Below are 15,671 nucleotides of genomic sequence, written 5' to 3' on the forward strand. Positions count from 1 at the left end.
TAAACTGCAATGGAGAACATGGAGAAAGGTTCTATAATTTGAAAACCTGAGTGAAGTTGAAGTGCAATTATTGAATAAAACTCATCATGCATGCTTATTTCTTTTCTGGTGGGATTTAATTGGAGGGTGCTATTGGTATGTTTTCAGTTTGAAAGGAAGCAGAGGCAACAGAACATTGGCCTCTTGTGCAATTAACTGGGTGACCTGTTTACTTTTTTTTTTTTAAAGGACAATGTGGCTGACTTACTTACAAAGCCATATAGATTCCCAGACTAACATCAATTAAAGGTCTTTATTTAAAAGTGTATGTAAAGGGCCTGGGATGGGAGCCAGCATACGGTGAGAACTCCCAGAGAAACACATGTTGAAACAGGTCAGTAATGGTGCCCGTCTGCCATTTGTGCTGAGCAGATTACTACGTTCAGTAGGTTTATCACAACTTTTTTACCGAGAACAGCTGCCTGTTGCGGCTGGAAACAAGTTTGATGAGAGCGGTGAGACTGAACCGAAGTAGTAAAGTTGCAGACAATGAGCTGAAAGACACGAAAACGTCAGTTGATAATCCTCTGGGTCCATTGCCACCAGCAGCACCTTTCACACTGCGTGTAAAACATGTATAAAAGCAGCTTTAATCATGGCGTACAAAAGTAAGTAAATAAATCAACATTGGAGAATGTAAGATAAATGTAACTATATTATATATTTGATCAGATATTGCTCAAGTTTCTGTTGAGAAGCAACAAAGGATTCACTTTCTGACTAACAACTCCATAACTTTACGTTATACTCCAGTGTCTCTCCCACCTAATTGCATCTAATTAGTGTGAACTAAATCCGCTCTTTCTGCTAATTTGTGTCCGTTGAATGATGATAAAATGCGTTTCCAACTATTTTTTATGAATCGATTAGAAACAACCGACCCGGTCTCATTCCCAGTTTGTCAAATACCGAGGCTTTGTCATAACCCTCTTCATCTGATATCGATGCATAAGGCCTTAGTGTCTGTATGAGACACACCGGTCTTTCAACTAATTCCAATACAAACCCATCCACAGCAATATCGGACACTCAGCAACTGCTTCGGCCGTCAATATACTAAAGCCGCGTAAGGAGGAAGTCGGCTGGATGGATGGGTCAAACAAAGGACTTGAAACACCACACAGCCACGTGATTAAACAGTGTGCATAAATCCACTGATGCATATACGCAACATTCAAATTTTGCCAAAAAAAAACAACATATTCCCGATGATTTAAAGTCATGACCTTGCGCAGATTTGCTGACAGTCATTTTTTTTCCGAGCATTCTGTCTGGTTTCTGCTTGACAGCTTAATGAGACATTCTGAAGGCAACAGGCTGGTGGGTTGAGTGTATGGGGATGTCAGTTCACATCCACCTCCCTTACCAGCCTTGCCCTCACTCAGTCACTATCATTGTAGTAAAGTTGTTCGGACTAGAACAAGCCGCGATTTGCCCCAAAGAGAAGTCTCTGCATGGGCAAATACAATATATGGGCTAGAGGTCGGCATGTTCTCTTTCTGTCTCTCCCTTTCCTACAGACATCCACCAACTGCTAAACAACTTTTCCACAGCTTGGGTTCCAGATGTAAGTCACGCCAACACCTGCCCTTTGGTAGCATATCACCTTATCCAGTCAGCCTTAATGAAACCACCTTTGCATTCTTTATCTTGACCTGAAACAACACAAGGAGTGAATATGCTCTCAGGCTTTCATGTGCAACGTTTTGGAGATGCTGTTCATGTCATTGTTCACTTTTTTCCTAATTTTTACATTCCAAGGATGTGTAAAAACATGACAAAGATTTGCCAATATATCAATATGAGGGGTTGCACTAATGATTTGTTTCATTCATCACAACATATTTTACAGTCCAAGTCAGTTCAGTTTACTATCATGGTAAAGAAACATAACTTCTTTTCTTTGAGAAGCTGTAAGCGGAGACTCATTGGTCTCTTTTAAAAAATGACTACGGGTTAAGCAGAGGTAGGTAAGAAATGAAAATAAGTGTGAAGGAAGCAATTAGCAATCAAAACACAAAACACGGCAACCAGTAGAGGACCTGACACAATCAACCCCACTTACTAGTCTTTATATGCATAGAAAACGTCCACTCCCACTTCTAGCCACAATCATTAATCAATGTGAAGGCAACTGTCTCATTAGGACTTATTTTGCTCCCATGAAAAGGGAAGAAAAAGAACAGAAAAGAGGTTTGTAAAGAGGTGTGAAGTTTGTGTAGCTCGGGCAGTTTGAGAGACTCTGAACTGGAGTTGTACTGCCTCCTAATGCCCTGGATGAGTAGAACAGCACTTAAAAACATAAAGACCTGCTCACATTTTACAATTGCTGTTTACAATCCTAACACTGAAATCAAACTATTGCTCTTGGTGCACTGAGAGTTTTGACAGTTATGATATGCAGAGCTTTTAAAGCCACCTGCAGAAACTGAGGCTGTCATGGCAACCCTGGGGGACACATGCTGAGTCTACGCAGGTGCTCAAACATAATTACAAAGAAATGTTAAGTTGCATACCGAACAAAAGAGCAACGCCATTAGAAAACGTCAAATGTAAATGGAATATATTACGTTATTATTAAACAGAATGAAATGAAAACTTAAAGAAGAAGAAAGCTGTATTTCATGCTGAAAATATGTAAAGAGTTGGCAAAGGGAATGAACAGGACACATTTTAGAGGCATTCTTGTGTAAGTATGCAATGACCAGTGAAGGAAATACATAAATGTCTCACTCATTTCTGATGTTTTAAAGACTACACAATGAATCAAAGTGCTTCAATTGAATTTGATTCAGTTTAATTCATCAACTTTCTTTTACATGATTCAGTATTCCTATTGTCCTTAAATGCTTTTACTGCAAGCAAATTCTGACAGGAAATCCAGGCCTCAATATGAAGCTATTAATAAAAACCAAAAAGAGACAAGTTGATATATTTTCCTTTGTGTGTTATAGACAAAAGACTACCATGTTACAAAGCTGGCAGGAACTTAGTCAGCCGCATAGCGAAACTAACCTCAATCCAAGTTCTCTCTGTTACCTTATTAGTGCTGCCTCGCTGCCTCAGGCCCGCTCAACCAGAAAATATGTCACCTATCTGTATCATTATGTCCCCATTTTTGTGACGCTAACAATTCACGTCTAGCTGTCGTCTGTTATCCTGTTCAAACTAGACTGCTGGAGACAGAGGGGGAACATCTCTGGCATGGTCAACTGAATCCAGGGTCACTGATTACCTCATTGTTGCTCATTAACTCCAAAGCAACAGTGACCTCTTCTTAACACGCTTCCTTATCAGAAAGCTTTCGGCTACATCCAATCATAGGCACACAAAATGTATTTGGGCTTTGAATATAAAAGCCGAGGCCACACATTTCCAGCGCCTGCTGATGCCCTATGATTATGTGCTTTGCTTTTATTGGTCATAATTGCATACAAGCAACGTACTGAAATGTTTCCTCCAATTGATCGGAGGATCATAAGCGCATCGTTTTCACAAACAACCAGCAGGATTCTCAGCTCAAGAGGGTCGGCGTCCCAATCAGAAACGATCTAAATACAATGGAGCAAAGCAAAAAGTGAAGAAGTCGATTAAGATTTCTTTAGTCGATAGTTATTCTTTATACTTATTTAATGCTGAATATTTACAAGAATCTTATGAGCCCATCTATGGTAAACATAAGATTTAAAGTGGGGTTTTGTGTATTTATTTGTGGAGAAACTTTGTTTATAGATCTGTTCATTAAATTATCTATTTGAGTGTCTCCGCAGACTGGCACACATCAAACACATCTGGCACATAAGCTTGGACCCCAGCTGACAGTTGTCATGTGGTGTGATTTGATCTTCATAAAACTTCAGCGGTAGCTTGGGGGGAAAAAGCAAAAAAAAAGGTATTCATGGACCAACGGTTTGTCCTCTTTCAGATAAATCTATTAAGATGATGCTCAATTAATTTTGCACTTTCATGAACTCCATAAACTGTACAGTTTATGAAACATTTAGAGAGCTGCAAGTTATTTTAAGGGCATGAATCCTCCCAAAAAGCCCACAGATCATGTTATGTATACTTGCTATGTTAAACTGCAGATGAGCATAGTTTGTACTTATCTGTACTTCACGGGCGTGTGGTCAGAAAGGGGCACAGTGTCCCCCTGTTGCTTCACTCTCCGTACTAATTGTTGGCTGTTAATCAGGGAGGGCTTGGTGCACACTTTCAAGTAATACTATTAATCTCAGTTATTGCTCTCAAATGAAAATAAATGACGGCTTTGGCTTTCATAAAGCTATCTATATATTTAAAACTAGAAGGGCACTCAGAGAGCGCAGACCTCTGCCACGGCCAAATGTATTATCTCACAATGTTAACAAAATGCAGCAGTAAACACCATGCTGACAATCAGGTCAGTCACATGTTATCAGAGCACTATTGATCCCAATGTTCTGTGTACGTACTAATTTACCGTAATATTCATGGAATATATTTACTTACAGATAAATAAACCACTTCTATACCTGTTGTACTAATAAATGTAACCTACTACTAAAGTACTATGGTTTGCTGCATAGATTTACTGTAAAAAAAAAAAAAAAGCCAATGTAATTTGCAGATATCTGACATGCTCCTGCAAAATGATACTTAAGCCAAAGGCCAATGTCGGGACTAAATGTAAATTCCCTGCAGCAACACCTTTGACAACAATCCATCATCTCAAGCACCAGGTGCCGTGAAACAAGCCACGCAAACACCAGGTCCCTCAATGAGCAAACATCGGACCACTAAAACAGTAACGTTATCACACTGCACACATTTACCAGAATATATGGGTCCTACTATGGAGGGTATCTTCTGGACGTTGTGTGTGAACTGATCAATCCAGTCTCTGAAGTTAGTCAAATTTATTAGCCTGCAGTGAGTTATGGATTGTGATTATCGTTTTAAATGTCACTCATGGATATATATATATATATATATATATATATATATATATATATATATATATATATATATATATATATATATATATATATATATATATGAAACAGCAGTAACTAGTTTCCATTGGACCTAATGATGTATTTTGACGCTGGTGTCGATTGAGTGGATGTCTGATGGATGCTGTGCAGCTTCCCTCCAATTCCCCGCCTCCATCTCTGGCTGCATGGAGTCACCGGGGGTCATGTTCCTCTGACTTGCTGCCGGTGGGCAAGTTTCTTCCCTCTGGATTTAGAGGTTGAACCTCTCTGAGCAATTTCAAAAAAATTGCCTCCCTCCTACCGAGCACCATACTAGTACCTATACGATCCTGCAGTGTAGTCCAAGTGAAGCACAATACTCAGTGCCAATAAAAGTTGCTTGTTGGAAAAACATTTAAAACACAAACAAGTTCACTCCTCAGAAACAGTTCAAAATAATTCACGTCGGTGTGTTCAGACAAGTGTGTAGCAGTGGTTCTCAAATTTTTTCTGTCACGCCCCACTTTGGAGGAAGAAAAATGTTCGGGCCCCACCGCCCCAACAAAAAAAATTATAACAAAATGGTCCAACTTTTTGTGACTCCTCCATCCGTGCCTTTTCAAATAATAGAATAAGGAAAATTGCAATCCCTTTCAAGTAAACCAGATTGCTCCATCAGACAAAAACTTATAACATCTTCAATCACTTTGTTAGAACATTGCAAATAAAGTTCTATCTGTGCAAAAAATAACTAATATTTGGCAAAAGAAATGACCTATTGTGGCTGCAAATAACCTGTTTTGCACTGAATATATTTTCAAGATAATAACAATAACATTCAACCTGTGCAAAAAAAAATGAGTGCAGATGCGTGAGCATCAGGTTGTATCAGTATTAGTGGCTGCAGTGAGCTGCTTTCCTCTACAAATATGTTTTAAATGTGGTTGTAGATTTGATACGGACACTCTCAATTCATGCTCAATGTTGAGCTTAGATCTCTATTCTGTTTTGAGAGACGCAGCAGCAGAAAAGACCTCACGAAGATCTCACGGAGGCTTTTAGCAAAACGCCAAGAATCGCCAAGTCACACATGCGTAACCTGTTAACGGTGTAACGTAAACATTTCCATGAAAGTACAGGCATTTCTCCATGTATTTAACCTGCTACACACATGCTTTAAGAATCCCACAACTCTCCAAAATATGAAATACAAATAAAAACAAGGCCATTGACAGAAAAGTGCATGTATTGATTCATGTTGGATATTGCTAATGTTTTATACTAATTAAGGGTGATGGAAACCGTTGCTATATTAATAACTCTATGCTTATCCTGGAACAATCAGATACAGATTTACTATTTTTAGAGATGTTGTTTACTATCTTGGAAGCATGTCAACACATTCAAATATATTCTTAAATTTAGAGTTTGCTTTGCTGCCAAAATCTCCTCTACCATCTCCCCAAAATACATTTAGAAGGTGCAGAATCCCACATGTGGGAGGATTTGTTGTTTTGGTATCTTTGGCCTCGTCTAGAAATAAACCCAGAGGATCTTGGTACTGTCTGTAACAATACCATTGTGATTCAGAAAAATAAAAAGCAATCATGTGTTTTGGAAATATTGTGTGAAAAACATGCAGCGAGAGATTCCGTGTTCTATTTCAGCGGTTACACCAGGGAACTCAAATGCAACTATAATGAAATAATCCTAAACTAAGATTTGGAAGTGGATTCCAGAGCCAATTAATTATATAACGAGGGTTCTAGTTATCATGTGCAGGCCAAACCGTTTGATGCCAGGTCATTTCAATTACCAGACAGATTAAATTAATATCTGTCCCATTGAATATCTCATCCGATATGGTTGTCTGGTTAGATTGCTGCACATATATCATGCCGGGATACTTGCTCTTTAAATATCCAGCAGGATAAAAATTAAAAGTTTGAAATGTGTGTTTAGGATGAGAATGCCCAGAACCTATTTTATGAGGCTGCAGAAGAAAGCACGATTGAACAAAGCGGTCTTTCTTAGTGTTAAAACAGCCTTTTCAAGATAGAACATGACATTGAAATGTAATTTAAATTCTTAAACTGATTAAATAAAACTAACTCTCATGGTATGTTACTTCCTTCTGACATATCCTAATTTGTTGTTTAAACATTTGACAAATATAATGAAGTAGCAAACTGAATTGAATTTATTAACAATATGAATATTTTCTGAGAAGTGGGATTTACAAAAGAAATTCTCAGAAAATTAGCATTGCAATGTGTAGCCATTGTTTTCAGCCTGTGTTCTCTTAATTAGATGTACAAGTGAACTGTTATCATGCATGTGTAACTGCATGTACGTATATAGTAATCATGCAATCATGCATGGATGAATTTTACTGATTTTGCTAATCCCCTGACTTTTCTTCTCACACCACCATGAGGCACACATTGAGGCACACAAATGAAGTGTCTTGAAATTGGACATTCATGTGGCCATCAGGATGAGTTGTAATAACGTTGATGATCCCTTAATATTTAATTTAGTGCCTTCATCAGGTTGAAAACTTGAATTTGTTTTGGACATGACCAAATACCTGCAACTAATAATATTCACATCATCCTCAGCTAAACGTTGTGTTCAGTGCTAATTAGCAAATGTTAGCATGAAGCTAAGAAGGTGAAGATGGTAATTATTATACTTTCTTCACAGCAGGTTGGCTTTGTCATTGTGAGCATGTCAGCATGCTGAAATGAGCATTAACCTTAAAGCACTACTGTGCCTATACAGCCTCACGGCGCTGCAAACATGGCTGTCGACTCTTAATCGTGTTACTGTCAAGTTTGCAAACAGTCTCTTCAGTGTCATAGATCTTCTTCATTTTACACCACAGTACTTGCCTTGCTGATCAAATGTGTATTCCCTCCCTGCCTATCCATCCATGGTTTAGGTGAAAGAATCAGCCTTTTCTCTCATCATTCTTCTAAGGTTACCAATCAAACGCTGGAAGGACTTCTCCAGGTACCATTTGAATAGTGTTGAATTTTTTTATTTATTAATAAGTTTAAACAATCACTTAATTAACTTAAATGTAAGTGTTAATTAACCCAGATGGAAAAACCTGTGTTCTCACACTGCGAGGTGCGAGAAAGAAACATGATAGGGAATAAAAAGCAAACTAAATCCTTTTTATTCTAAAAAATGCTGATTGGGTCATTGAATCTGAGATCCTTTGCTTTGATGTCTGTGGCGTGTTCTGTTGAGGGGATGCTCTGGAGAACAGCACAGTTGTTAGACACAAATGTATGAAGCCGTAAACCTCTGTTTGTTCACGTGCCTCCTTTGCTATTTGAATGGCCTTTTCAGCAGACTCAACACTAATGATGCCATCGTCTACATAAAAGTCTCTGGCAATGAACTGTGACCCTAATGGGTGTGTGTGACAGTGTTCTTTAGCGAGCTGCTTTAATCCATAATTTGCACACCCTGGTGAAGATACGGCTCCAAAGAGATGGACCTTCATCCTGAATTCATGGGGAGGTGTGCTTAGGTCGCCGTTCTTCCACTCTAAGAAGCGTAGGAAGTCGCGGTCATTCTCTGAGACGTGGAACTGATGGAACATCTTTTCTATCACACATCAGAGCAATGTGATGTTGTCGGAAACAAATGAGAACACCTGTCAGGCTGTTTATCATGTCTGGGCCTGGGAGAAGATGTTCATTTAGGCTACTTCCCTTGTACTTTGCCGAGCAGTCGTAAACTACTCTCAGCTTTGTAGGCTTTTTGGTATGATAAACACCACAGTGAGGTATGTACCATTTTTCTCCTGGAGTGCCCTCGGCACATACCTCCTTGGCGTCACCTCTTTTAATGATGTCCTTCATGTAGTTAACATAGTCGTTCTTGTAACTCTCATTTGCAATGAACTTCCTTTTCAGGTGACTGAGCCTCACAGCAGCAAGCTGCTTGTTATTAGGTAAGCATGGCCTCTCTCTGAAGGGAAGGGGCATTTCATAATGTCCATGTCTGTTTGTCTTTATGCTTTCCTTTAATTTGTCAAGAAAAATCAAATCTTCTTGAGAGACTGTTTTGTCATCTCCTTGAGTGTCTCTAAAATCAGTCTCCAGAATTCTTATTGCATCCATGCACTGCGGGCAGCTCCTTCACGGTTACTCTGTGACAGTGACCGTTTGACAATTGCGCATCAGAGTGAGGTGCTGAACAGCCGACAATACTCCACCCTAAGTCTGTAAGAATGGCAAAGGGTTCATCATCTTTTCCTGTTATGACACGTCTGGGTACGAGAGCTCCTGGACAATTGTAGCCTAACAGTAACCCCACACCGCAGTTAAGAAGAGGCGGTATTTGGTCTGCAATTGCTGTGAGATGGTGCCATCCTTTTGCCGTTTTGTGCGTTGGTATATGTTGTCTGTTCACAGGGATGCAGTCTTTGGTGTATGTAGTAGGCAGTTTGATGTGCACAGTGGAATTGAAACCTCTCACACGCAGACCAGATGCCCGTTCACTTTTAAAGACCATATTTTCGCCCATCATAGTCGTGAGTTTTAGTTTAACTGGGCAAGTAGTCAGCTGCAGTTCATTACTTATATCTTGCTCAATGAATGTTGTGTCACTTTGTGTATCTAGCAGGGCGTACACAAGTTTTTCTCTGAGTGGATTATTGTCGCTCGACACCCACACTGGCACGATCACGGAGGTGTTTTCTGACTGACCTTGGCTGGTGACATTGAGCGACAGAGCAGATGTTGGTTCCGTTTCACAGCGTTGCGCTGAATTTTCCCTTTTTGCCCATTCTTTGTTTTCACCTTTTCCGTAGCCATCATTGTGAAGACATGTGGGATGTTGTCCTTTGCATGAGTCACACGTGTGGCGATGCCGACACTCCTTTGCGCTGTGACCGGGTTTTAGACAACCATTACACAGTCTGTTATCTTTGACATACGTCCTCCTGTATTCCAGTTTTCTTTTCATGAAGTCTGGACATTTACAAAGCTGATGACCGATATCCTGGCATAGCATGCAAGGGGTCTTGACCTTTTCCTTTGTTGTTGACTGCTTATTATTTTCCACCACTGTTTGGGTGTTGAAGGTGCTGGCTTTGTTTCTTTTGCTTTCCCTTGTGTCTTGACAGGATTCAGCTGAATGGAGAGCGAGGAAAGAGGGGATTGGATTGCAGGCGGTTTCGGCCTTCACAGACATGAACTTGGCAAAGTCTTTGAAGCTAGGGAAATCCTTTCCCTCCGTGAGACGCAGTGTCACTTGCTGGTTCCATCGGAGGCTAGCCACTCTGGCAGTTTCCGCATCAACTTCTGATTTTCCTCACAATCGTTTAGGATGTTTAAGCCTTTTACATGGGGCATGGCCTGCAGACAAGCATTTAAGAAATCTGAGAAATCTCTCAGTCCTTCAGCATCTTTAGACTGTATTTTTGACCAGTTGGATAACTTTTCTCTAAAGGCCTTTTGAATGACAAACCGCTGGCCATATCTCTGATTTATCTTGTTCCAAGCGTCACTGTAAGCTTCGCTGTCACTACGATAGAATGCCCCTTGTAAGCATTTGTGAGCTGAGCCACCTACATATCTCTTGAGGTAGTGCAGCTTATCGGTAGTGGGAATGTTCTTTCTATCAATAAGGGACACAAATGAAGCCTTCCACTCAACAAAGTCAATTGGATTGCCCTTAAATACTGTGGGCTCTGGCATTGGAAGTCTGTTAATAGCAATGCTGTCCTGAACAGCTTGTGCTAGGCAGAATACGTCCATGGGAGGAGATGAAGTGACAATTGTGCGTTGTTGCAGGGGGAGGGGAGTGTATAGGGTCCTGAAATGATTGAAATGACTGGGCATCAGACTCCTCTATCGCTTCTCTGTCATATGATTCAAGTCTGGCTTGGGCGGCCTTTAAGTCTTTTTCAGCTTGTAATCGTTCTAATTCGGCCTTGTGCTTTTCTGCTTCCCTTCTGTGTTGTTCCTCTAAAGCTCAAATTTTTTCCTTTTGTCTCTTTTCCTCCGTTAGCATCTTATATCCTAAACCAGCTAACTCCGCCACTGCTTCTGCTCGCTTGGCTGCAACACCTGAGTGCATAGAGCGATGACTGCCAGTAAGTGCTGAAGCAGAGGAGCCATAAATGGACCGGGCATAGTCGGGCTCAAGTAGCTCACGCAAGCGCCGTCCTTCATGTTCTGCATCATAATCTCCATTTACGCCAGTCAGTCTCTCGTTCAAGATTTTGCTCAGTATCAGGCGGGCCGCACTCTCTCAGTTCATCAAACACTTTCATGACATCCATCTTCCTTCTTTCCAAATTGTCTGCGAGGGATGCCAAGTGACTTTCTGTTAGCTCAGATTTGAGTTCTTGACGTGTTTGACGAGCTTGGGCTTTCCACTGTTCATAAAGGCTAACAAGTCTCCTTGCCCATTTGCTCTGCTCTTCTTTACGGTATGCTAGCATCTTTTCAGTGGGAACTCGCACCCGGTCAGGACGTCTAACAGCTAAATCTGTATCATCATTTTCATCACTTAAAAGTTCAGCAAGAATCTTCTGTTTGTTTTGCAAAGACTCTTTTAATTCTTGTCTAACAGCACCTTGTTCTGTTTCCTTTTCTAGCATTTCCTTGTATTTATGAATTACCTTTCGAAGGATTTCGATTTGTTGCTCTTTATCCTTGCTTCGCAGAGCAGCATCGTTTCCCTCCATTTTCGTTAGCTCCGTTAGCTCCGTCTAACTTAGCTAGGTTAGTCTTCCTCCGTCTTCTTGCTACTTTTACCACGTCACCGTCTTCAATTCACCACTGCCCTTGTCCATTTCCTCCGTAAAAGTGTCTCTTTCCACAGTAGAAGTTGTCCTTTTAATCCATGTGTTTCTTCTTCGATGCAGCAGGTGAGCTGGAGAGGTCTTGCTTTTACTGTAACGGATCCCCATATATGAATTGGCGTGAAACTTACTGCTGGTGAAATTACTCCTTTAATGTTTTTCCTCTGGGTCAAAATACATCCATTGAACGTGTACTATCACCACCGTAAGAGCACTAGCCTCATATGGGTCCATTAAACTATTACACTTTGTTACGGCGCATCTGTCTGTGACAACAAAACTCCGTGGCCGTACCATCAAGTTAAAGTTCAAAACATAAAACAAATCTGCGCTTCCTTTTACCTTTTCAAAATATAGGTAAAATGTATCTATTTAAGAGAAAGTAGCATTAAGCCTCTATAAACTCTTCAACAATATAATCTAGACATACGTCAAGAACCAATAAGACAAATGCAAAGCAGGCAATCAACACAAAACAATAAACCTTCCATGGGGTTATTTACACTGATAATTGAAACAGATCTGAAAAAACTTCTTATACGACTCTTTGGCAGCAGAAGGATTCGGTTGAGTGAAAAAGAGATATTGTGCAATGATAGATTCACTCTGATGAAAGTGATGTTTGTCTGCGGAAGCTGACATAATAAGTGACAGATTACAGATGGAGGTTGATGATTGCTGTAAAGTCCCCGCGAAGTAGCATCTGTGTGACATGATGTATCTCATCGACTGCTGTTTTATTATACATATATTATACACAATGTTACCTCCATATAGAAAAGTGATGTTAAAGTTGAGCTAATTAAATCCTATCTTACAAACATATTCACAAGTTAAAATAAAAAGGAAGGGTTCCATTATTCGTCAATATCAAACACACACACACACACACACACACACACACACACACACACACACACACACACACACACACACACACACACTTTTCCGATATTGTCTTGTAACTTTCATAAAGTTATAATCCAACATTCACACCGACAGGCAATGCAGAGGCAATAAAGTTGACAGGGTTTAAAGGTCTCTCTTTAGATTTATTTTCTCTTCTCATCAGAAAATCAAACACACAAAACATATAACTGCAACACAATGAGGAACTGTCTGAGAATGGGATCCCAATATTTAAAATATAATTGTGTCTCTTTCCTCTACTATGAGAGCCACCTTTTAACCCTGTCTTTTAGTGTGGCCTTTTGGAACAGCTGTAAACACGTTCGACTTCCCACTGAAATCAGACAAGATGTCATATAAAGTAGTTATTTGCAAGCACAGCATATTCTTCTCCAGCTTAAATGACCTCACAAGAACTGCTTGTGTAACATGTGGCACAACAGATCTAATATGGGTCAAAAATGACCCATATTAGAATCTATGTGTTTTTATGCCATTTTTGTCATTTTGGTTAAGAATAATCACTAATATAATATTTACTATTATATGTAGGACCACAGAAGAATGATTTCATGTTTGAAATATCTTTATTTCACACTTAACATTTTTGAAAAAGAAAATTAACCATAGCGGATGGCTGCCATATGGTCTGTTTCCAGTCGGAAGGCTCTGGTCCTCTTATCATCAAAGCGCATGGTACGGCGAATGTCTTCAAATCTTCCAATAGCCATAGTGGCCTTGTACATGGGATTATGTAGAGGACTCCCAAACAGCTCACGGACTGATACATCCCAGTTCTTCTCACTTCCTGCAAGCAGGGTCAATCCAATGAAGGCTATGAATTCATCTTTGGTGACATTTTTCCATTCTTTTCCTCTAGCTGTTGCTACTCTCCGTCCTTCCAAGTTTGTGCACTTCACCACCTCTTGTATTATATCATCAGTGATAAAGAGCTCCCATGTATCTTTTGGTGAGACAGTGGTGCTAAGCCCTTGTGCAGGCCCTGACCGACTTCTGAGGATATTGTGGCTCTGTGTTCTGCCCTGGGTGGGAGGTAACTCGCTCCAGTAAGAGCCCTTCCGACTCATTCTGTTGGACATGATTTGGACACTTTCTTCTTCAGAGGACACAGAAGAGGAATCTTCTGAGTCAGATTGATCCTGTTCAGTTGGATTTCCAGGTGGATGACTGCCACTGCCACCTGGACAATAGTCGGGGTCCTCATCATCCGAAATGTCAGACTCGGAGTCCAACCCTGTTACTGCCTCTCCATCATCATCATCATCATCATCATCATTCATCAGCATCTGTAGGACCATTTCAGTTGTGTATCTAGCAGCCATGACACCTTGGATGAGGAAACATAAGAGTAATGTTTTCAATAGATCAATATGTAGCTATATAAATAAATACATGCACACACACACTACATATAGTAATGTTCGCTAACTTAGTTAGCTAGTTATAAACTAGGCTAATTTGTTGAGAAATAATAACATACTCTTTCGCACAACAATCATGAATGACACGCACACACACACACATTACATATAGTAATAGTAATGTTAGCTAACTTAGTTATAAAGTAGGCTAATTTGTTGAGAAATAATAATAACAACTGTCATGAAAGACACACACAATATTATATGAAGATAATACTTACATGTATCAGCTCTTGCTGTGTAAAATAATCTTCCTGAGGGGTGACACTTCTGATATAGTCTGTGTGGTCCACAGTCAAATATATTCCTGACAGCCACAGTTAATAAGAATCAAAGGTTCCCATTGGATTCCATAGTAAATGTCATCCATTTTTGACCCACTTATGGAAGCTTGGGGTAGTAGTACAAAAACTACAATTTCTTAAAATGTATAACAGGTAAGTTAAAAATGTAAATGGAATTATATCAAAAACATGTTTTTTGAGGAATACCAGGAATATGAAATGATAACAATTTTTCATTACGAAGACATTTCAAGAAAACAACCTCATTGGGTCATTTTTGACCCACTTATGCATCTAAGGGTTAATCAATTAATCAAATGCTCTGACAAAAACAAAAGCTGGTATATGTGTCGCAGGACTCTAAGAAGCCTGTTCAATCATTTCATTTTCATTCGGCCCTGTTTGTAACGATTAGACGCTACCTGCCGACACGTATTCTGCCTGTGAGTCCTCCACCAGCTGCTAGCTTAACAGCTGTAAGTAGCAACAATAGTATAATAATCTGTTGTTAATGTTCATAATGATAATCTTGGGGTAGAGGCTTCTGAAAGAGGCCTGAAGGGACACACTGTCAGAGTAGCCGATTTAGCGACTGTTGCTAGTGCTGCTAACTACTTTAATTTGAAAGGAGTTGGCAACACTGGGCTAGGTTTAACGGATTGAATGATTTTCATTTTTACAGTCTAACGTTGTAGTTAAGATTACCAACCCTGCCTTTAAGTGGAGCTAAAACGTGCCAATAGAGCTCCTCGAATTGACCCCTTTGAATAGCATGAATATTGCAGTGAATCATACCGGTGAACACTATGGATGCATTCAGGTTTTAGCATAACAATAAAGTGGTAAATGTCTCACGGTATAGAGTTGGATTAGAATATCAAAGAATCCCAGCAGGGGTTAAAAGTAGCTTCCTCACACCTTCCTCCCCCATCTCTCTCTCTCTCTCTCTCTCTCTCTCTCTCTCTCTCTCTCTCTCTCTCTCTCTCTCCCCAAAGTCCACCTTCATTTTCTGCATTACCTTTTGCACATACAGTCAGCTTCCCTGTGATTGGCAGGGAGGCCATTAAGGTGTTATTCATTCATTGTGACCCATCCCCATCTACCTGAGGGCCTGCCTGCAAGACCCACTCATGCTGCAACTCTCACACGGGAAACACATTTTGTTGCAGTCTCAGCTCTGTGTCCAGTTTTCACCACTGTATTCAAAATA

Source organism: Taurulus bubalis (genome assembly GCF_910589615.1).
Source record: "Taurulus bubalis genome assembly, chromosome: 13".
Lineage (NCBI taxonomy): Eukaryota > Metazoa > Chordata > Actinopteri > Perciformes > Cottidae > Taurulus > Taurulus bubalis.